Source organism: Hemicordylus capensis, chromosome 3 (assembly GCF_027244095.1).
Source record: "Hemicordylus capensis ecotype Gifberg chromosome 3, rHemCap1.1.pri, whole genome shotgun sequence".
NCBI classification, from domain to species: Eukaryota; Metazoa; Chordata; class Lepidosauria; order Squamata; family Cordylidae; genus Hemicordylus; species Hemicordylus capensis.
Window position 1 is genome coordinate 327,662,915 of NC_069659.1, and position 24,722 is coordinate 327,687,636.

The following is a 24,722-nucleotide window of genomic DNA, read 5'->3' on the forward strand; positions in this document are numbered from 1 at the left end:
CAGGGAGCACATTCTAAAGCCCTGGGGAAGCCACAGGTGAAGCCCAGTCCTCAGCCTCCACCAGACGAGCTGGTGGCAACTGGCAACCATAACCGGACCTCTCAAAAGATAGTTAAAGGTGGGAGGGTTAATGACAAAGGAGGTGCTCTCTTCAATATCCTGGACCCATAGGCACAAGGGCTTCAGTTTTCACAGTTTTGGAATTCGTGATGGTAGCATAGAATGTAACCCTCGTGATAATCAAGGGCCTCCTATAGGTTAGACAGAGCGATGGTTACTAGCCCAAAGTTATGCAGTGACCTCTGTGACTAAGCAGAGATTTGAACCTGTTTTCTCAGTCAACTCCAGTATGCTAAGACACTACACTACACTGGCTCTAGAGCGCTGTGCTGCCACACAGTTTGAGAATCACAGATGTAAACATATGTCCACTTTTGTGAGTACATTTTTAACATTGTAGTTCTTCCATAAATCATTCCAATGTCTGGAAAGCTTATGGGGAAATTATCCAGAGAAAGGTATACGTACTGCTAAGCCACATCCTGGGTTTTCAGCTAGCCAAGACTAACTTTGAGTTGGTTGCTTTTTATCCCTTCTTGCACACTTTTTGCAGATGAAGAAGTGACTTGTAGAAACGTACTAGTGTGTTTAAATTTTCCTGTGGGAAATGGCCTTAACATGTATGCAAATTAATAACATATTATCTATTACTGGTAAGGACTATTTTTTTAAAAAAACTAACCCTTTTATATCTTGGCTCTTGTACAATTTCCAGTTACTTCAATGGATTATGCTCAGAAGAACTTCCTACCCCCACCATGTGTCATTCATATTAATTTGAATGCAAATTCTGTTCTTGAAGCAGAAAGGAAAAAAAGAAACCATTTCCATAAATGTCACTAAACTTCAACAAGCATACGCTTGGTGAACTTTATGTAAATTGGCTTAATAAAGGAAACTGGAGCTTTGGATAAATACTCTGTCGTTCTGGCATGCATTCAGGTATACTTAAGGTATCACAGCTGTCCCAAGATTATTTAATGTACATCTCGCTGGGTTATTGTTTACTTAACATGCATCTAGAAATTCCCTAGTAATTTGTTTACTTAAGAATAATAAAGCATCTCTCCATTGATCTAAGTGGCATAATTTTCCTTGAAACCTAGGAATAATCTAATATAATTAAACAAAGAGAACCTGTTCAGATGAGATGCTAAATTGTGGTTTTTGTGATGCATGCATCACAGAAAGCCTCTACCTTCACATGCTCCCCCTCCTCCGTGTGTAAGGGGAAAGGATGCAATGCTGTTCTGATCATGGTTGGGAACAAACTGCAGTTTCCCATTTTCATCTAAATATGGGAAACTGTGGTTTGTACAAAACTACAGTTAGATAGTATACGAGAGTGAGAGAGTTTTGGGGTGTAATTGTTAAAATTCTTTACTGTACCCCACATCGAATGAAAATGTTCTCTTTGAGCTATTTGCTTTCCTCTCCCTACAGCCCCTGAGTGCCTCACCCCATTTCTGAGGATATCCTGGCCCTTAATAGAGACATTTTGGGGACACAAGGAGATGCTGTGCTTAGAATCCAGCCCAGTGGGTTTGCTTGCTAATTGTTTCACAAAAGCCTTTTTCTTGGAATGAAGCAGAAATTATCCCTGAACAAAATTAAGATTCCTCCTTAGAGAGCCATTTCACTACTCAATTTTCTTAGCCCAGAAAGTTGAGAAGCAATGGTTGTAGGGGCTTTCTCTCAAAATGTTATCGGTTACAAATATTATTTAGATTATTCGGTGTACACATTTGAAAAGTTGTTAACTGACATCTGAATAGGACCATGTGTTTAGGTGAAGATTTAGCTGTCTGAAGTACATCCGAGACCTAAAATTTTTGACTTTGGAGCTTTTCAAAGAACTAAATCTCTAACTTTTATACTTGCAAAGATTTAAGGAAAATCATGGAACTGTTGTTCTAACCAGTTGCTGAGTTAAAAAAAATCAAGTCTGTTCCAGTGCAGTGCTAATTAATACAGATGAATTGGGTTGATTTAATACGCCCTTGAACACTTGACACTGACTTTTAAAAACTGTATCAGAGTTTTAATTTAATTTGTATTAAAACTATTAGACAAATAAAGGATGTTTGGTTTTAAACATGCTTTTAGTTTAGGCATGTGTTTAGGTTGGTGGTTTCACATTGATTAAGGATGCCTCTTAAAGTAGCCTAGGGTGCCACAAAATACCTGGCTAGAGGCGTGCACCTACTTATTAACTTTGTAGGCATTATGTTTAAAACAAAAAACAAAAAACAATGGGAGACTGTACCTGAACATTGATGCTACTATAAAACATGCATCAGTTTTTGCTGCAATGCAGAACAGAAACACATCTCAATTAGCTTCATCACTTTGTAACTCTTCAGAGTTGACGACCTGTGATAAACCATTGTCACTGCATTGTATTCCCAGTAGACACTACAACAGCCAGTTTTCAAAAGCGTAGCAACATTATTATTTGATAAATGAAGAAACTGTGCAACTTTGTTTTGCGAGCAAAATAGCTTCAGCTGCTTTGTCTCATCTGGGCCTTTCCCAGACAGCAGGCTTAACCACAGAAATAAGTGGGGTAAAGTAGAGCAAGTTATGAGGTAATATATTAGCTGCATATAAGCACAATAAATATAATTGGAAGAAACCTGGTGGCTGTTCACACAGGGCTGCTTTACTAGGGTTCTTGTCGGTTCCCAATTTTTTTAGTGCACTGTTCAAGTTCATGTAGGGTGTACCTCTCCCAGAGTGTACCACTCTCCTGTGGCCACTGCAGTTGCTGGCACTTGTAAGTAGTTATTTATTCTTCTCCTGCCCGCTCTACCCTTAGGGAAGCCCCCCTGCCCATTTATTTATTTATATATTTATCAATCAATCAATCCTCACTGGATTCCCCTTTACCATTAGAGCTCCAAGCTGGCTCGGTTCGAACTCGAACTGGGTCTGGTTCAAGCAAGCACAAGCAAAACTGGTTTTGTGCACATCCCTCCTCTGAAGAAACATTGGTGTACTAGCCTACCCGCACAGAGCATCTGCTTGTGCTTGCGCTCTTTGGGGCCAGCTGTTCACTCCTGCCCCACTCTCTCTGCCCCCACTCTCTTGCCCTCCCTCCTGCCCCACTCTTGCCCATCTTCCCCCTCCCTCCCTCTTGCCTCACACTTTCTTGCCCTCCCTCCTGCCCCACACTCTTGCCCACCCTCCCCCTCCACTCACTCCTGACCCACTCTCTCTTGCCCCCTCCCCCTCCTGCCCCACACTCTCTTGCCCGCCCTCCCCCCTGCCCCCTCCCTCCTGCTCCCCTCTTGCTCCCTGCCCTCTCCTCCCATCCCTCTTCCTGTCCCTCCCCCTCCTGATCCCCTCTCTTTTGCCCCCTCCCCCTCCTGCTCCACACTCTCTTGCCCTCTCCCTCCTGCCCCCGCCACCTCCCTCCTGCTCCCCTCTCTCTTGTCCTGCCTCCCCTTCCGTTCTTCTCTCCACCCCACCCACACTGTGCATCTTACCTGAGTGGGTAAGATGCACCGGGAACCTCCTCCCAGGCAGCAAAGTCCCACCACCCGTTTCCCTCACACCCCAGCCTCCAACACAAGCTGGGGCTTCGTACCGCTGCCTGTTTCCCACTCACCCCTCTCACCGGTGCCTCCTCTGGCCGTCCTGCTGCCACCGCCTCCCTCTCCCAGTGGCTAGGCCAGGCTGGGCGGCCGCCACCTCCTTGTCCTTACCCGGGATGGCCTGACCTAGCCAGGCCGTCCCACCGCCTCCTGGCGGCCAGCCAAGCCTGCCTCCTCAGGCCATTTTGCGGCCCGCCACTACCTCCCGCTGCCATTTTTTCTTTCCCGTAACTCTCGCTCTTTGGCAGCGGAACTCTCACAACGTGTCGCGAGAATTCCGCTGCCAAATCCTGGGCATGAATGTTGCCTAAGAGAATATAGATATTGGCTATATCAAAATATCCCCAAAAGCCACTGTAAAAAGTGAAACTTTTAGCATGGAAATAATATGGGCTAAGCTCAAATGCACAGGGGAAAACCCCAATAGTGTATGGAGTGCTCTCTGATTACTTGCATGGATTTCAATGTAAATCTGTCTGGTTCAGATATGACTACAAACCATGGTGTGTTGTTGCAAGCTGGCATGTAATGGGATGCAGGCTGGAAGCTGCCATTTTATTTATTTATTTATTTATTTATTTATTTATTTATTTATTTATTTATTTATTTAATACCACCTGACTCCAAAGGTTCTAGGAGGTTTACCAAAACAAACACAATACAAACAGAACAAAACCAAGTATTATTTTATTTTATTTATTTTTACATTTTATATCCCACTCTTCCTTCAAGGAGCCCAGAGCAGTGAACTACATACTTATGTTTCTCCTCACAACAATCCTGTGAAGTAGGTTAGGCTGAGAGAGAAGTGACTGGCCTAGGGTCACCCAGCAAGTATCATGGCTGCATGGGGATTTGAACTCAGGTCTCCCCAGTCCTAGTCCAGCACTCTAATCAAACATTCAAAGATTACCGCAATAAAAAAATTTAAACAGCAGCTAAAAATGTAAAACGTTCAAAGATTATTAAAGGCCTGGCTAAAAAAGTGTGTCTTAAGGGCTCCTTTGAAGGCTAGTAAAGAAGTTAAGCCACAAATATCTATAGGGAACACATTCCACAGCCCAGGAGTGACTACAGAGAAAGCACGCTCCCGAGTCGCCACCAGATGAGCTGGTGGTATATGGAGATGGACATCTCTTGATGATCGTAATGTGTGGTGGGGATCATGCAGAAGAAGGCACTCTCCCATGTAACCTGATCCTAAGCCATTTAGGACTTTAAAGGTAAATACCAGCACTTTGTATTTTGCCCGGAAACCTATTGGCAGCCAATGCAGTTGCTTTAAAAAAGGCATAATATGGTCTCTCTGAGAAAATCTGGAGACCAATCTAGCTGCTGCAGTTTGAACCAACTGGTTTCCTAACCACATACAAAGGCAGCCCCATGTAGAGTGGGGTAGTCAAGCCTAGAGTGAACCACAGTTCTGAGATCATTATCTCCAAGGAACAGATGTAACTGTTATATCAAAGGAAGTTGATAGAAAGCACTCCTGGCCATGGCCTCAACCTGAGAAACCAGAGTGAGGCCTGGGTTCAGAAGCACTCCCAAGCTACGTACCTGTTCCTTTGAGGGGAGTGCAACTCCATCCAGAACAGGAAGATATATTTCACCCCCTGCCCCAGTGAAGACAGGAAACACTCAATTGGAATAAAATAGGGCCATTTTATTAATGTACAGCAGAATAAGACTTGCAGTGAGGTACCTAACTAAACAGAGTGTAGGTACTCCTTCCACCTAGGGAGGGCCGTCCCATGACTTATTCGGTCAGGCACCAGGTCCTGACTTCCTCTCACTGAGAAGCTGTCCCCCACTGAAGGGGGGACACACAACCTGGCCTGCCCCCAACTCAAGCTGCCAAAGCTTTGAGTTGGTGAGTCAAGCCACCACCCCCCCCCCCAAGCAGGAGCCATTCTCAGCCCTCCGGGCTGCAAAAACCCTGAAGGGCTGTTCCTTGGTCGCCCTCACTCCAAATGGCCCTCCAGCCGAACACCGTTAATCAATCTACCTACCCAACACCCACACTCTCCTGCCACCTCATGTGATGGGGTCACAACCCTGCTCCTTGCCTCATCGTGCTGGCACGGTGGTGGGGACCAGCATCACGTCCCTTGAAGTATGACCCCTTTCCATGTGTACCTCCGCCTTGCTTGGATTCAGGTTCAATTTATTATCCCTCATCCAACCCATTACTGCCTGTAGGCAGGCATTTAGGGGGGCTATCTCATTTCCTGATGATGTCACGGAGAAATAGATTTGGGTGTCATCAGCATATTGATAACACCCTGCTTCAAATCTCCTTATGATCTCACCTTGGTTTCTTGTAGATGTTAAAAACCATCGGAGATAGGATGGAGCCATGCGGGACACAATACAATCGCTTTCATTTCAGAGAGCAACTATCTCTGAGTGACACCATCTGGAACCTACCGGAGAGATAGGAATGGAACACTGCAAAGTAATGCCACTTATTCCTAAGTCCCCCAAGTGATCCAGAAGGATGCCATAGTCGATAGTATCAAAAGCCACAGAAAGGTCCAAAGGAATCAACAGAGTCACACTCCCTCTGTCCATTCCTTCAACAGAGTTTTTTTATTGGATTAGTTTTTTATTGGATTGGATCACAATCATATGCTATGCTAGCATCACTATTACTATATAAATTTGATTTTTTTTTTAAAAAAACACCCATTCAAGTGCTCTATTATAGTGAGTGCAAGAAAGACTGTCAGTCTTGTGATGTGAAGTGATCTGTTTGCTCTGGAAGCTGCTCTCTTCAGAGCCTCTTCTTGCTGGTTGTAACACACTGTAGCAAACTTTTGTTTTCTTTCCTAAAGAAGCAAGCAAGCAAATAACTAATTAACTAACAAGGGGGGAAGGACAAGGTAAGTTAGGCCTTGTTTGATTTCTACTGCTGTTTTTCTACTGTTTGATTTTCCGGCTGGCTAGGGGTTTGTTTTTGACAGGGCAGTTTTCAATTGTGCCTAGAGAGACAGTGGGTGGGGGTTAGCTTCAGGTGAGCCACACAGCTTGTGGGAGGGGCACACTCTTGAGGAGGCTTGGTTTAGAAGGAGCTCTTGAGAAGACAAGGCTCAGACCAGGGGAGCTTGTATACCTGGAGCTTTGTGAACAGTAGTTTGCTAACAGATATCAAAGGAGTTTTGTGTGGAGTTTAGCTGGGAAGTGTGCAGGGAGGTGCACAAGCAGCCCCCCTTTTTCAGCTAAACAGAGACAGAATTTCAGTGCCTGAACCTTAGTGGACCCTATTGGAAATTCTTATGCGATCTTGTGAGCAAGTGTTGTAGGATATTCCAAGTTAGTTTTAGACAACAAAAAAGACTGGATGGCTTTAGCAATTTCCTTGTTAGCTACTGGAAGATAGCCAGTTCTCATCATTTCCAACATTTGTGGCTTCAGTTTTTCTTAGAATGCATAATTGGCTGCAGACATGTAGAGGGTGTCCACTGTGACTTTCATGGGTTTGGAGATCAAGAGAAGCTTTGGGAAGGATTCCTTGCTAAGTTCTGCAGAAATTACATTCCAGAAATACAGTGCACTAAGATGATAAAGTAGAAGGGTATCCTTGTTTGATCAGCTGGTGAGAGAGGAATAGCCTGTTTGAAAGCCTATTGATGTTCCAGATCTCTGGGAATTGAAGTTTAATACAATTTCAACTGTTTAAAAAGCATATCTGTGTTTTCTCTTTTGCTTGGTGGTAACAGAATGGAAAGTATATGACTTAAAGTAGAAAATCATTTATTTTCCAATTCTTATAGTTTATTGGTTCTAAATTTAGGGATAATTACATTCTCACTACAGGTAACAATTAACTTGTTTCTCCATTTGGAATGATCAATATTTTGCAAAGCACAACTGTTTGTCAGTATAACTTTGTTTTGTAATGAAAGGTATATGATCTTTGACTCAGCATATGGTCTGCTAGAAGAAGATGGATTAGTGTGTGAGAGAAGTGATGTGGTCTGAATGACAACCACCTTTTGGGGTTGGGAAGTAGGCACAGAGCTGAAATACCTTAATCTCCAAAGAGCATTTGTTTGAGTCTAACTAGTCTGAAGGCAGAGACTTAACACTGCTATAAGCCCCAATGGGCATAATGCTAACTCATCCCTTCCATCACAAAACAAAGGTCCAGCATCATCTAGTAATAATTGTTCAGATTTTCTAGTTGACTTTGAGCTGAATTTTAGTTACTAGACAAGGAACTAGTGTGAGCACTTGCTCATGCACAGTGACCATGAACCCTTCAAACTGCAGTAAGATTGGGGTCTTGCTCCAGAGCAGAACCGAACAGGCACTCAGTGCTTGCTCAGACTGAACAGTATGCAGTGCAGAGGTATAAATTCAGTAACAGTCTCAGAAAGAACTGCTATTTTTTCTTCAGTTTTTTCTGCTGGATGCAGGTCACGTTGGGGCAAAACTCATCTTCAGAAAGCCAGCTGCTGTGCTAAAAAAAAGGACTCCTGAGTATTTTGGAGAAAATTCAAGAGTTCAGTAGAAATTCTTCAGAATTTTCCTCCTTCATATTCCCCACCTGAAATCTTTGAGAATATTAGGGGGCACATTCGAACTCTAAAATTATTTGATTCTACTGAAACAAGAGGCATAATCTAGGCAAAGTGAAGCATTTTTAAATCCAATTTATTTCAGTGGGAAAGAATTGTGTGTGTTTTGCAGTCAAAAGTGGATAGCAGCAGTATAATCGACTGGAGCTTCACAATATGAAAATCGGTGGTTTTGCATGGCAAAAACCTAACTTTCTGTGTTGAAAAACCTCACAGTTTGATCTTTGGAATCAGCTGACAAAATGCACCCCTCCCCAAATGGTTTACCATCAATGCTCATCACTGTGACTACCAACAACAGATTCTCAGGGCGCTCTTCAGTTTCAAGTTTCTACATGTTTATATAGCACGTAGATTGTATTATTGCTCTGACCTTTCCTTCCATCTAGTTGAAGTTTGCTCACTTGTAAGGAGTATTTTCCCCATGGGACTAGTGACTTGAACTTGACCTTTTCCTACTGACGTGCCTTAATACACACAGCATATGAACCTCTCTCTCAACATTTTATTCGGAATCTGAAAATTTTGACGGGTGTATCTTGTCACCAAAGTATCCAGGACTATATAATCTATATGCAAGGCACCATCTCCATTGTTTCACATATAAACTTCCATAAGAGACATTTGACTTCATGCGCCTGTTTGACCTTTTCGTTGGCTTGGCCAGTAAACTTCTGCTTTCTGTTTTCAGTCTTTGCTTGGTTTGGTAAAGTGTATTTAAAAATCACCCTTGAATTAAACAAAGTATCTGTTCCTGATGTAAGTAAAAGAACATTATGCCTCATAGTGAATAAGGAAATCTTGCAAAAATATATCCCTGGGAGTGGGGTTGCAGTGCTTAAACTGTTTACATCAGGGATTCTCAAACTTGTGTCCCCATAGCTCACTAGAGCCAGACACCTAGGCATAGCCGTGCTTCTCCTTCATAAAATAACTCTTCTTCATAATAATAAGCAGACTTATGAGCCTTAACCATCATGGGCAGACACTTCGATGCTTGGCAGCCTGGGATGATCCAGGCTGCTGATCACTGAAGTGCCTGCTATCCTGATTAAGGTGCTTCCCTCTTCACACAAACGCTGCTCTTTTTATAAGCAGTGAGAGAAGGGACATGATTGATATGCATGGGCAGGACTTCCCAGTTGCCTTAGGTAGCTGTAATCATGTTTAGGAGCATCTTTTGAATGCTTGAACGGGGTTCAAAAGTCTAAATCAAAGAAATATACCTTTTCTGCATACTGTAGCTTTTTTTCTAGGCAAGAAAACAGCTAACCTAGGCATGTGAAACTGCCTTGTAGAGAGTCAGATTCTCAGTCCACCTAATTTAGTATTTTCTGCACCAACTGGCCAAGCTCTTCACATTTTCAGTTTCCCAGCTCTACCTGGCATTGAGTCTCTAACATTCTACATGCAAAGCAGGTGCTCTTGACAGGGCCTTCTTTCACTAATCATAATTGTTAGAACTTTCCCTTTTCTCCCAGGAGGATGGGGAAACCACTGAAATCTGAGCAGCCTATATTTCTGGCATAGCCTTTATAGTAGCCGGCAGGAAGTATGGAAGACTTTGCTTATGGACAGCATCTTAGTTTGAAAAAAGGCCCTTGGCAGTACCAGGGTGACACCCTACAGCTACAGAATGAGCCAATTTTGATGCAGTGGTTAGAACGTTGGACTAGGAAGATCTAGGTTCAGATCCCCATTCAGACATGAAGCTTACTGTGTAGTATTGAGCCAGTCCATCTAAGCCTAGTCTACCCCACAGGATTGTATGAGAGGATAAAATGGACACAGATCCTCAGAGGGAGAGGGGGGGCTAAAAACAAACAAACTAGAAACTAAATCTTGAATCCTGCAGCCATCTCTCTTCACTTTCTTTGGAAACATTCCTGCTGATCCTACTAATATCAGCCATTCTATCAAGAGTTCATTTTCTTAGAACTATACTAATATGTGTCATCATCTTCCAGGAGTGCCCTTCCATGGTTCACAGTGACTCAACAGGGTAATCTAAGAGAATTAAAAGATAAGAGATAGCAAACTGGATCTGAGACAGAATTACACCTTAAAAAAATAAGATTATGCATTTATTAGTTAATTGGGTGTATAGATTGCTTTCCCACATATGCTCCAAGTGATGCACAACAATCTTAAAAACTACAATATAATTAAAAACTACTAACATCAATACACTACGGCAGTGTATAGCAGCCATCCCTAATAAACTAATTAGCCACCAAAGGCTTGTCTAAATAGAAGCATTTTGACAATCTGGCAGAAAGCCACTACTGAAGGGGTCTCTTCGGAGGAGCTATTCCACAGCATAGTCACCACCACAAAGAAGGTCCTATCCCAGGTTACTACCAGGTGCCATTAACCCAGAGCAGGAACTTCTCTGAGAATCTTAGTGGTTGGGCAGGCTCCTAAGTAATGACCTGGTCCTTAAGGAACCCTCACTCCAAACCAAGGGAAGGAGGCATTTTGCTATTCCCTTTCATTCCATCTCTGACCATAAGAGTCGCTGTTCTTGAGGATGGAACATATTTCACATGGGGAGGCTGTAAAAACCATGGCAACAGCATGGCAAAACCATGCTGGCGTGTTTACCTGTCTTCACAGAGTGATGCTATGTGCTTGAGAGCTCATTTTTGTATCCTCCATAGAATATAGGGAAAGGAAGATTCTGTTATAATATGTCCTACAGCTGTGCAAAAACCCCCACAGTTTCATTCCCCAATCTCTCATTCTGAACAATGAAATGCTTACTCTGTTCTATATACAATTGGTTAATTTGTCCCAGCCATTACATCTAGAATATTCATCATTATGAACATCCCCTCCTCATCTCTGTGCCATATAGTGGTTAAGGGAAGGGTGCCTGTTTCCATCTGCCCCAAGCAATGTTAGAGGACACAAGCATCAGGAGGCCTAGACTAGCCAGAGAACTGTCCAACAGAGCAGGGGTTCATCCACGAAGCCTGGACCAGTGGGGGAGTTGTCTGGCAGTGGGAACTGGGTGGAAGGGGCCCATCAGAAAGCCAAGCCATGGGCAGCAGTCACTAGGGGACCCAAGTCCAAAGGTGAAGACTGAGAGAGCCAGAGACTCACCAGGATTCAATCCAGGTGGATGATTAGGAACCAGAGGGTCTAGACAAGAGCCCAAGGTCAGGAAGAAGCTAAGGGTCAGAGCCATGTAGTTGCCAGTAACCAAAGGGTCAGAAAGGAGGCAGGAACAAGCTGAGGAATAAAGCCAAGTGAGTAGTCAGGAGCCAAAGAGTCAGATAAATAATCAAAAGTCTAAAACAAGCTAAGGGTCAAACCAACCAGACAAGAGAGTTAAGACAAGTGCACCAGACCAGGGAAACCTTGATATGGAGGCAAGCCCTCCCTCAGCCAGGAAGCTTCTTATACTTTCCATGGCAGGGAAAAGCCATGAATGATTCCTTAGGGTGCGGCTTATCCAGGGCTTTAGCAGCATGGGAATTTGCTGCAGTATAGCAGGCTGCCACAGGGGGCAGCAATACAGAGAGCAGATAGCACATGACAGGGCCTTTCCCAGGACCTGTTGCATCAGAAGTTAGTAGACAGGGTTTTGTAGTGGAGGTAGAGGAGAAACTTCTTCCTACATTTCAGCTTGGTCCTGATCCAGGGCAGACACTTGCTCGTGCTGCCTCCTAAGTAGGACTCGTGGAATGTGGGTTTCTGCAGTCAAATAGATACTATGTCATAAATTCAGGACTTCTACTTGCGTCCTTCATTGCCAGGGCTTGTGAGGATTGGGGTTCCAGATGGAGAGGTGTTGGGTCACTTGTTCTCTCAGCCTCCTTGGAGAGGATGGCCTGCTAACCTTACCAACTGGCCAAAGATGCACCTTTCACCTTTCAAAATGGTGATTCTCTTACCTTTAGCAGAGGGAAAGCAACTGGCCCTATTCAGTCCCAGCACACTGCCTTTCAATGACTTTTACTGGTCTCTACCTTGGGTTTATTTTCAGATTGTGAACCCTTTTAGGACAGGGAATCATCTTATTTCTTTTTCTGTGTAAACCACTTTGAGCACTTTTGTTGAAAAGCAGTATATAAATTTCATAGTTCTAATTTCTTTTAGACCCAGCAGTGTTTTTTGTCTGGATAGATCCGTCATCAGTGGTGAAGAAATTTTCTGATGCATGTTGAAATTAGTTCTTTGCTGCTGGCATGTTTACCTGTCTTCACACTGAGTGATGATATGTGCTTGAGAGCTCATTTTTGTATCCTCCATAGAATGTAGGGAAAGGAAGATTCTATTATAATATATCTTACAGCTGTGCAAAAAACCCACAGTTTCATTCTCCGTTCTCTCATTCTGAACAATGAAATGCTTACTCTGTTCTATATACAATTATGCAGGATTAAAACTATATATACATAAATTAGGCATGCCTATTTGTCACTGCCTACAGAAGCACTGCCCTAAGGAATTTTTAGGCTTTGCTATAAAACAAGAAATGATGTTGGTACTTTGTAATCCTTGACATGTGTATTATGTGCAAGTAAATAATGCATTTTTTACTTTGTGCTTTGCAGTGCTCTCAAGGTATGTGTGACACAGACATTGTTTTTGGTGGAACGTAAAAACTATATGATTCCGTCATAATGACATCCATGGCCCATATCTGTTTTAAAGGGTAGTAAAATCTTGTTCTTCTTGTCTTTTATGAGACTAGCACACATTATGGACTTTTGGACTGATGGCTGAAAAGTTCGTCTCTTGCTTTAATGGAGCTGAGCTGTGAAGTTTGCATTTTGGGATGCATTGTGGCTGAATGTGTTTCTCTGACACTAAGTGAAAGGTTGTTTTCTGTAGCTCTGACTCATAAGAACAGCCCTGCTGAATCAGGCCCAAGGCCCATCTAGTCCAGCATCCTGTTTCGCACAGTGGCCCACCAGATGCTGCTGGAAGCCACAGGCAGGAGCTGAGGGCATGCCCTCTCTCCTGCTGTTACTCCCCTGCAACTGGTACACTAGAAATTGGACTCCATTGGTACAGTAGAAATTGTTCTAAGGAATGTAATCTGCTCAATCCTAGCCAATTGAAGACATAACAAATGATGCCCGCAAAGTAAGAATGTGAGATAACATTTAGCTTCAGTGGCCGACATCCTGATTAATGCAGCACATGTGCTTCAAAGGAACCGAGCATGCAGCGGCTGTGTTTCAGGGTAAAGCAGTGTGTAGGAGTTCACGTGGAGCTGTGATCTTCACCTGTACCCCACTTCCCTTTAAAACACTCTTTGTCACTGGAAAATATGTCCCTGGTGGCCATTAAACTGGGTTATAAAAAAGTAGGACTCGAATCCTACATTAGGTTTTTAATCTCAGTGCTTCTGTGATCTCAAGATGCAAGTATTTGGGAGTTCCTTCCCGGAATGACTGTGCCCCTGCCACAGTGGACATGTTAAAATCATCGAACATCTCCTCCCACACTGCCTATTCTACAGAGACGTCCGTAGTACTCTCATTCTCCCTCTACCAAGATTGCCAGGCTGCACAAGCCAATTCTTCGTTTCCTCACTACTCTTGCTCCCTAGGCAAGTTACTTCCCCACTGCGCCATTAGGTGGCTATGTCATTCCAAGGAACATACCTGTAAACAGGGGCATAACTATAATAGGGCAAGGGGAGACAGTTGTCTGGGGGCCCACTGCCTTGGGGGGGGGGCCCAGAGGCAAGTCCCATTACTTACTCCCCCAGCCGCACACCCACCTGGGCTTCCTTCAGTTGTATTCATCCTCCGAAACTGATGTGAGTGTTAAGACCTGGAGCTACCAGAACAGCATGTCTTTCTCTAGTACCATTAAATGACTTGCATGAGCTGAACTTCAGTGGGGGGTGGGGAAGGGGCATTTTAAAATCTTGTCTCTGGGCTGACTCCAACTTTGCTATGCCCCTGCCTGTAAAAGCCTCTGCACTAAAAATGGTGTCTAAAAATGGACACCCATTTTCAGACAGTTATAAAAACATGCCATGAGTACATTTTTTTGCATACTTTGAAATGTTTTGTTGGCTGTTTTTTAAAGCTTAAGAATTCTCTCTCTCACACACACACAGGATGGGACTTCTCTCCCATGTGCAACACACACATGGTTCATGGGGGTGGGGAGAGCGAGCAACATGGTTGCCTGACCAAGGAGAATAAATCACACACACACATCAAAACAAACAAACAAAAAACAGCAAAGGGTTTACTTTCAAACAGCAAATGTTTTGCTTTCCTTCTTGGCTGGAGGGAGAACAACAAGCCAACAGCCAGCTACCTGCTAAATACACATTCCAAGTGGGGAGGAGCACAAGACTCCAGGAGAACCAATAGGGCTGGGAGGAAAGTTAACCCTTTCTTGACTGTCTGCTCCTGCTGATCCCTAACCAAGGCCTGCTTGGAGAGCTTCAGGCTTCAGCGAGGCCTATGCATAGGCTTCTCTGGAAGGCTGGCCCACCTGCCACTTCTTACTATTTCAGAAATGCCTAACAGAGAGTTTTAAAATATTTATTTATCATTTCCCTCTCTCTTTTTACTTGTAACCCTGAATGCCTAGAAAACCATCTGTCTGGCTCTGCAGCTTTGGTGTATTTAAAAATGCTAAAAACAAACAAACAAAAAGACCACCCAGACCCTCCACAAATTAAGTCAAGTTGTTATTTCCACATAGTACTAGCATGAGGGCTTATAATTATTTCTCACATTTGCAGCTGGCTCTTTCCAGGGGCGGGAGGGGCCATGCCTATTCCGCTGTCCCGCACGAAAAAAATTGGTGGGCTGAGTGAATGCAGAGCAGGTGAGGGGGGGGATGTGGCTTGGCAGGGCCCAACTAGGGAGTGCGTAACCAGTGCGTAACTAGGGAGGCGGGTGTAAAAAGCTTCTAAGCTACCCCTCCTGTTTTATAAATAAAACTGTCCAAATGATGATAGGAAATATCTGCAGACTGCAACTATGGGAAGATTAGATTCCCAATTTGTGAAATGATGGTTTTTAAATCAGGCAGACCTGGCAGGAAATTAGTAATTATTACAAGTTCATGATAATAAAAGTGCAAATAAAGCATGCATTTAGCAGGGGTGGCCCTTTCATGTGGTAGGGCAAAGTGATTGCTTCAGGTACAGACCTTAGGAGAGGTGCAGGGGGCTACCTACATGTTTCATTTTGTGTCGATGAGTTCCTCAAAGGTGCCCAAACACACATTGCTACCTACCTAGCAATTACATAACTTACATAATCTGACAATTGCATAAACTTAACTCACATAATCTGAGGCTCTCAGCAAGCTCTTCTCTCAGCACACTGTCCAAGAGTGAACAAAATGGCGATTGCCGCTCTCTTCCTTCAGAAGACTAGAACAAGGACTGCCCCCGGCCATTGATTGCTAGTCAGAGGCAGAGGGCGCTGTCAGTCAGGATGACATCTTCCTGATAGGGCTATTTGAATTCAGCCCATCTTTTGACAACAAAGGCAAGCCATGGGATTGGCTCCTGCCTTATGAACACTGTTATTTGCAACTGTTTTGTGTGCTCTTATAGGTGTTTAAGGAATTTTACTACCAGCGCCCATTATATGTCAACACTGCAGGCTTGCAAGCTACAGGCAGGGAAGTGCAGGGCTGCAGTGACTGAGTCAGTCAGCCCTAAAATGCTGGCAGAGGACAGAATGGCTGCCAATTATTATTGTTTTTGGACCATTTTTATTAGTTTCTTTGGACATTTTGGCCTTTTTGGAGGGTGGCCCTGCCCTAAGTGAAGAGCCTCCACTGGTCTCTGTTAAAGAAACCTTTTAAATGCTGCAGAAACTGTCATTATGTCACAAATTGTAATAACCAATTTCCAGAACTACAGCATGAAACTTCTGCATTGGAGATAATTTTTCTTCATTTACAGAGTGGAAATTTACAAGTTTGTGTAATAGTATTTATTTAAATAAGGACATTAGTCTTAGGCGCATGGGACGAATGACAGGAATGAACTTAACTAACTTGCAATCCTAATCTGTAAATATGAGGACTGAAATCGTTTAAATTATTTGTATGCTGTGGCTTTGCTTAGCATTAAGACCTATTAATACAGGAACATAGATAAGACTTCTGGTAATCCAGATAATAAAATATTAAAATTTCTATTAAAACCTTGATTTCCTGTTTGGAATTATGCCACTGGGTTGGAAGTGTCTTGACTATAAAACTGTAGTTTGTTAAAGTGCAGCAAATCCTTTTATTCTCTCATATATGATCTTGAAAACATAAACATTAGTGTTTGCCTCTTAAAACTATCTTAAAAGGTACAAAAAGTATATTGACAATGACAATGTATATCTGTTTTATCACATTTTAGCACAAGTTCCCCCGCCCCCCTAAAGAACCTAGGCTTAAGGTCTGTGGTGTTTGACTTCTCTTTTACTTTCTCACACATAAATGATAGCGCTATCCTCAATTCAAAACTCTAACCACTCCACTCCACTAGTTGCCATTGCTGGGTGAAAGCCCAGATTGTTGGTTAATACCCCAGAATGGTTGGTTGATGGGAGCTCATAGGAATGTGAATTCCTCTTTGAATGAAATACTGCTCTGATCTTGGAGAAGGTGACAGCTGAGGGCGGGGACGGGGGGCAGATGTAAGGTGTGTGTATGAAGATTTTGCATTTTGGAAGAGACAAAGTCAGAGTCGGAAAGAGAGGGCTGGAGACTGGCTAAAGGATGAAAACATCTCAGGGTTGTTGAGTTTCTCTGTAGGGATCTGATATGTGGCAGCAGATCATCTGCCTTGTAGGAGTGCTTGTTCTTTGCTCCCCTTGTCCTCTGCAAAGGAACAAGTAGAGGACAAGTGAATAAAGTAAATGTCATGAAGACGCCATCAGTTTCAAGTAATGTCACATTCAATGGAAACTAAATAGAGGTAGTTGTACATAGTGCACCTGGAACTTCTCACCATTTGGGATACACAACAGGCCATCCATCCAGTGGGAAAAAACAAAGTTAGGCACTTCAGAACAATGTTGTGGTGGGGACAAATGCTGTCCAGCCACTACAGGTAAGGATATCATGAGGACACAATAATACACAAAGGGTCAGTTTGGACAATTGTCTGCTGGCACACATGAATGGTGGCACACCCAGAGTGCGCCCATCCTAATGTCACGCCAAGATGTTCCAATGCATTGCCAGGGTGTCCTTTAAGCATATGAGAGGTGTGTTCATCTGTATTGTCCCTCTGCATGTGCTTCAACTCAGGGGTTTGGATTCAGATGAACATCCCTCCCACAAGATTAAAGGATGACCCCCCTCAGTGCATCAGGATGTCCTGGAGTGATGTTGGGACAGGCACACCCTTGCCATGTTGCCATCCTGATTACATGTGCAAGTGAGTCATCATCCAAAGAGACCCTAAGATTTTCAGGAGGAATTCTGCTCAGGGATCCACTATTATCAGAGATATGATTGGTGGGGACCTTGGAACAGGACCTTTTCAGTGGTGGCTAAATGAAGGACCTCCCTCCCCCTGGAACCCTAGGAGGCCCCCTCAGCTGTTTTTCAGTGTGAATAACATTCCTCTTCAGAAAAGTGTTTGACTTATCTGGTTGCTAGGTTTTATTCTTTGCCTGTTCTGTGCTTTATAGTTTGCTGTTTTATTTTGACCTGGCTTGTTTTATTATGTATATTAATTTTTTTTTACAATTTGAATTTTAGTATTGATTGATTACTGTACATTGCCTTGCGCTTTAGTCTGTGGAAATATGGTATGTAAGGAAAGATGTTTCCAAGTGCAGTATTTCAAGGAAACCATGGATACATTTAGTTGCTCTTGAAGGTTAATTTGAAAACAATAGGTAATGTGATATCAGAAGGGCAATGTTGGCAGATAATGCAATGGAGACATATGACCTGGACCACCTCCTGCTGTTTCCTCAGAGACTAGTCAGGTTAAAAGCAAATAAAAACACTATGAACAAAGAGGAGGTCTTCAGTTTAGCTTGCCTTTGGATTTTGACCTTGGAAACAGCAATGGTATCCAGAAAATAGTAGCTGAATCGATTTATTTTAGATAGTTGCTATGGAGACTTCCTACTGATACAACTACAATGAAAGGGTTAGCAAAGAAAAATAGGACACTAGGTTATGAAAGCAGTTAGGATGAAACTATATTGTATGGTGGACATTAGGCACCAAGTAAGAAAATAGTTTATAGAATTATATCTATTGATTCAGTGTTATAAAGATCAACAACTTAAATTATGAGGAAAACACCCAAGATTTGAGACAGATCATAGCAATTAAACTGTTCCACTGTTATTGTCCACCATCCCCCACTGCCCTACTTCCCAGTGAAAATCCGCAGTAACCATCTGAAACAAAGGCACAGCTTTGTACCAAAGCACAGATATGTGGGACTTTTACAATGCCTTCAGAATTCTGTAAACAAGGCTGTCTCTGGCATTGCACCCTTCCACCTGATTCTACACCGGGGTTCCATTTGGGATTTCTTTAGGGTAGGCACAAAGTGATTGGAGTGTGGGTGAGTGAGAAGGAAGATGGATAGTATTCACAAGATTCAAAGACCTATTCTTAAGTTATAGTGAAGATTAAATGTAATAACCCCCCTCCAATCACACAGCTTTGTAATTTAAGAGACTGTTTAGCCTCATAAATAACCATATTACCTACGAATAACCTATTGCACCATTTTTTTTTGTTGGCAAGAAGGCACACATCCTTTTACATGGGTGGGTGGGTGGGAGAACATGCGGCAGCCATTCACATTTAGTGTATATATAGGCCCATTATTTGTTTATTACTGGACTGGTTTAGATGATGCATCCACACTGACTCCTTCTGCTGTATGATTGCAGACATGCATGAACATGTCTTGTTCCCCGTTTCCCTGTCTCTTAATTGTGGTGGAGGTGTTTTGAATTGCTTCCTCACATGCCGTCTGAATACCACAATATGATGTGTGTGAGAGGATGGCTTGGACAGAACAAACCATTCCCCTACATGTTGGGAGGGAAAGTGGAACATAGTTCTGCACATCGTAATTGTGGGTGGGGATGACTCAGACATCAAAACCAATAATCACTTGGTATGGAGTACCTTTAGCTCTTTTCAGTTCTGAATTTGTATAATGAATGTGTGGAAGAGATGGGAACCACAGCATCACAGCTGCAGGCTTTACTCTGAAGTAACCTAAATTGCGTGTGGAGCCTGCTGTCACAAGGCTGAAGCCACATCACACATGTTCAGCTGAAAGGGGCTGAAGAATTGCCCAGAGATGATTGTCCTAAGGAATAATCACTTAGGGTCTGAAGCAAAGAGGCCCTTCCTGCCCTTCTCAAATGGTGCCCCTTGTACTGTACCATGTAGAGCAGCATAAATGCCTTGCACAGAGGGAAGTAGTAGAGTCCTAATGAATACTGGTATAACACCAGTATGGGGACTTTCACTTTTTGCTGAGAAGGAGGGAAAATGCCATGCATGATGTCATGCATACAATATCCAAATGAACTGCACTTCTACCTAAACAAACCAGACTGGTATATTTTAGTGACTCCCACCCTCCCCTTTAGTGATAAAGGTATTGGGATCAGGTGAACAGCAACCCCCATGACTGGTATTGTCATGCACCACAAAGCAAATTATAAAGTAGCTGCTTTTCATCATTTTAATCATTCTCATACATAAGCACTTATTAAACCTTTTAAAGAAAAACTTCAGGATAAGCAAGATAGACAACGTGACAAGTTTGTGATCATTCTCCTTATGGACCATTTCCCCTCCTAGAAACTGAATGATGAATTATTTACCATGGAAGAGTTATAAATATCCCTTTAAGGCACCAGTTCTGTACATGTTATGGCACTGGGGAGGTGAACCAATATGCTATTTGAGAAGTAAATGATTTGTTTATCCAAGCCTACTTTCCATTTAAATCACCATTCTACAGTGCCATTGACTTCCTTGTGTTATAGGAATTACAGGGCGTGTTATAGAAGGAATGAGCTTTTCAACTGAAGTAAATGAATGCAAAGTAGTTATTCCATGTTAACATTGTTGTTTGGAAATAACAGGTTAGGTTTTACCCTGCTGGTTGCTTTCCACAAAAGGTTCAGAGGAAGAATTGTGATTTGCCCTGTTGTTTTGAGGAGGTCATGGGCCTGGTTTATATGGGGGAATATTCCCACACAGAATGGAAAGCATGCATAAGTAATATTCAGTTGCTTTATTCAGGGAGAGAGAGGAATCCTAGTATGCTTGAGGCAGACATACTGTAACTGCTGTGCTTGGCCATGCTCAGGTAAACATAGATCCGCAGTTCACACTAGGGTGTATTTTTCTTCTGGCAATCTTATTCTATTGTATTTGTGTAGAAGGACACAGATCAAATAAGGAAGCTTAGTTTCATACCCCAATACATAAAAACCGATTTCTCTCTCTTTTTTGCTATAAATAGAGTAGATGCACACCCAGGTCACTTCGTGTTCCAAATCCTGAGACAACAGGCACCATTTCCCAGTTCATAGGAAGCTTATACAGGGTCAGATTATCATTGATCAATCTAGCTCATTGTTGTCTCCTCTGACTAGCAGAGGCTCTTCAAGGTTTGGGGCTCTTCTCCCAGCCCTACCTGGAGATGCCAGGAGCCTTCTGCATGCAAAGCAGATGTTCTACCACTCAGCTACAGCCCCTTCTCCTGAATTCCCTGTGAAAGCACAGCAACTGTCCAGAGGAAGGATATATAAATTTTATTTTATTTATTTATCATATTTATATACTGCCTGATATGCATATCCCTAGGTGGTGTATGAAGTTAAAATACAACAAATGTAAAACTAATAAAAACAAACAGTTTAAAATTAATTTTAATTAATTATAGACAATTCAGTTGTGCTGAAACCTGCTTCTGGAAAGCTGGGAGATTTATCTTCTAAGTATCTGGTTATGTGTTACACTCACAGACTTTAACTGTTATGTTCTGCTGTAAGAGATTGTGAATTCCTTCCTCTCAAAGGGGAAAAGAGCATTCAGAAGTCTTTGCCTTTTGCTTGGCTTGTTCTGTTCCTCCAAGACCCATGAAAACACACAGACAAGTGATTAAAAATTAACAGCGTTTATTATTCTCACCCAAATCCTGACAACCTTCAACAGACAGCAGTAAGAGGCAGTTTCAGGGTTCAGGCACTGTGTTCTTGGCATCAATCAGAAATTTGGTTGCCGATAATCGAAAGCTGTCTTCACACTTTTTCTCTTTCCGGTCTCTTCTTCTCTGTGGTTGCCCCTCCTCACTCCCTTATATCCTGTTTTGACATCCTCCTCCTTTTGTCTCCTTGTTTGTCTTAATAATCATTGGTCAGAAGAATTCAGGCCACTGATAACCTATAACCTAATTCGTCATCCCTCTGTGGCCTATAAATCAAGTGGTCAATCATATTGTGCGTAGAATTTGCACAATCGATACCTGTGAAATTTGTATCTAGGTGTTTTTAATGAAACTACCTATATAACAACTGCATCATACAGAACTTCTTTGATTTATGCTCATCCTGCCAAAATGCCACATCCCTTCAAATTGCCTTCGAAGTAGAACTCAAGTTAAACTGGGAAAGTTGCCAAGATGCGTTTGGTCGTGCCCTCTGGTACGCCCCCAAAAGAACACCCTTTGACATTTGGAAACTGTTTGAAACTTCTAAAAAAACCAGATCACAGTGGAGACAGCAGAGGAGGTATGATGTTGCCATCATAGGCCCAAAAGCCTAGTTTTTCCTAAAACCATTGTCAAGCAGAGTGGTCAACCTGGCCATAGAAAAATGCCCATCCTGGGATCTAACACTAAGTTAATGATCAAAGTTTTTCTCCCTCTTGCACAACAGTAGAGCTAGTGCTCATCCAATGAAACTGATAGGCAGAAGAGTTATGACAGATGAAAGGAAGTACTTCTTCTCACAGGACATAGTTAATCTGTGGAGTTCACTGCCACAAGATGTGGTGATGGCCAACAGCCTGGATGGCTTTAAAAGGAGATCAGACGAATTAATAGATGATTAAGAATTAGAATTAATACATGTATTTAAATGGCTGTTCGTCATGACAACTATATACTACCTACACTTCAGGGGTATATGCCTCTGAATACCAGTTGCAGGGGAGCAATGATGAGAGAAAGGGCATGCTTTTATCTCCTCCTCTTGGGCTTCCCAGAGGCATCTGATTGGCCACTGAGGAAAATAGGAAGCTGGACTAGGAAGGCCTTGGCTTTCCTTATAACTTTTCTCTATCTACCTAAGGAGAGAGAACTTCCAGGGGTAGCTGTGGGGGAGGAGAGCTGGTCTTATAGTAGCAAGCATGAATTGTCCCCTTTGCTAAGCAGGGTCCACCCTGGTTTGCATATTAATGGGAGACTACATGTGAGCAGTGTAAGATCTCCCCTTAGGGGATGATGGCCACTCTGGGAAGAGTACCTGTATGCTTGCATGCAGAAGGTCCTAAGCTCCTTCCATGGCACCTCCAAAATAGGGCTGAGGGAGACTCCTGCCTAAAACTTTGGAGATGCCTCTGCCAGTCTGTGTATGAGCTAGATGGACAAATGGTCTGGCTTGGTATAAGGCAGCTTCCTATGTGTTTATCTTTTACAGCACAACCAATGTGGCATCTTAAAGACCTTGTCACATAATTTTCGTGGATTAGTAGAGCCCACTTAATCAAAAGCATAAATAGCTTTATTATTCCTTTACTGTACTATTCCTGGTACTTCAGTACCCATCCATCAGTGTGATGCATTTATCAGAGATGTGTGCAATCCTGATGGCATGCATAGTACCCTAATGGCAGGCATCTCTCACTCCTGCCTTGCCTCTGGATTCTTCTGCATTTTTTACCTCTGTCTTTGTCTTGCACTATAGATCATCTACAGCCCTTAGCTTTATGGTCTGGAGTTCAACTGACCAGGCCAGACCTGATCCTAACAACCTGTACCACCTCAACTCTGCAATCCTTTAAACCTCTTATTCAACTATTTGAGGTGACAGTGTTCTCACATATGCTCTCATTGTTTTATTAACTGCAATAAAACTAACTCAACAATATTAAGAGAAATATGCAGCACAATGAGGTCATTCACACAATCAAAAACTGTGTTCTACCCAGGTTTGGGAGCAGGGGCGGAGCCACCATTGGACAAATGGGTTCAAAGAACCTGGGCCACCAACCATCAGGGGCCACGCCTCATGTCCCAGACATGCTCCCTACGTCTGATGTGTGTGTGATTTAGCTCCCAAACAGGGTTGCATGGTCCCATTTGGGAGCTAAACCATGCCCCTGCATCTGACATCAGATTCGGGGGGCATAGCTAACCACTTCCTGCTTCTGATGTCAGATGCTGATGCAGGGAATGGGGCTAGGGGGCCACGGTTGAGGGCTGAGCCTGGGCTGCCACTGGCCTTCCTCTGCACCTTCTTGGGAGCTGTGTGTGCTCCCAATTTTCGGTTGTGTGGAAGCAAGGCAGGAGGGAAACCTGGGTAGCTTTTCCTCTTACCTTGCTTCTACACAACTCAAAACTGGGAGCACACACAGCTCCCAAACCCAGGTAGAACACAGTTTTTGATTGTGTGAATGACCTCAGTATTTTTCTGAATAAGTCATCTGTGAATCTGTAGTTCAGATGCTAGCCCATTTACTTAGAGAATAAGAATCTCCAATCATTAAAATGATTTAAAGTGTTATTTGCCTCCATGGAGTAATTAGATTAAATGATATCAATAGATCTGAGAGTATCAAATTCTTGCTTAAGTGAGAAGGATATTTCTACTGAGATGATATTGCATTACTAATGTAAGGAAAATGTATTTGTTCCTCCCTGAACATTAGCCAATCTTTTTTTCTGCATTCTAGGGAGCTGTAGCCAATCACTATTAATATTCAGAATATTTATATACTACTTTTCTTAAAAAAAAGGGGGGGGTTCAAAATGGTTTAGATAGCAGAAAGGAATGAGAAGACAATTCCCTGTCCCAAAGGGGGCTCACAGTCTAAAAAGAAGCACAAGGGAGATTCCTAGCCACTGGGAGGGTCACTATGCTGAGATGAATAGGGACATTTGCTATCCACCTGCTAAAATATGAGACACATTACTTTAAAAAGTTCCTCTGCCCATTTAACAGGGGTAGGTGTTATGCACATGTCATCAGGGGCATATCTAGGGGCAGGGCAGGCAGGGCACGTGCCCTGGGCGCCACTTGAAGGCGGGCGCCATTTTGTAAAATTATTATTATTTTTAAAAATGGCTGCCAAAAACAAAATGGCCACTGTGCATGCTCAAATGGCCTCTGTGAGGCCCTAGGACATGCCAGACCTTGCAGGGGCCATTTGAGCATACGCGGTGGCCATTTTGTTTTCAGTGGCCATTTAAAAAAAAGATTTTTAAAAATGGCCACTGCACATGCTCAAATGGTCCCTGCGAGGCCCTAGAGGCCAGTGGGGG

At 42.9% G+C, this 24,722-nt stretch overlaps 1 protein-coding gene and 1 long non-coding RNA gene across 3 annotated transcripts in view; one reads left to right on the forward strand and one right to left on the reverse strand.

Moving 5' to 3' along the window:
* SCHIP1 (schwannomin interacting protein 1) overlaps positions 1-24,722 on the forward strand; it is a 630,453-nt gene that overhangs the window by 49,092 nt on the left and 556,639 nt on the right. The window lies entirely within an intron of this gene.
* On the reverse strand, positions 4,391-15,641 carry LOC128349583 (uncharacterized). Its single transcript, XR_008318860.1, has 3 exons — positions 15,512-15,641; positions 11,342-11,470; positions 4,391-10,243 (listed from the first exon to the last, which is right to left on the reverse strand). It is a non-coding gene; the product is annotated as an uncharacterized LOC128349583 (long non-coding RNA).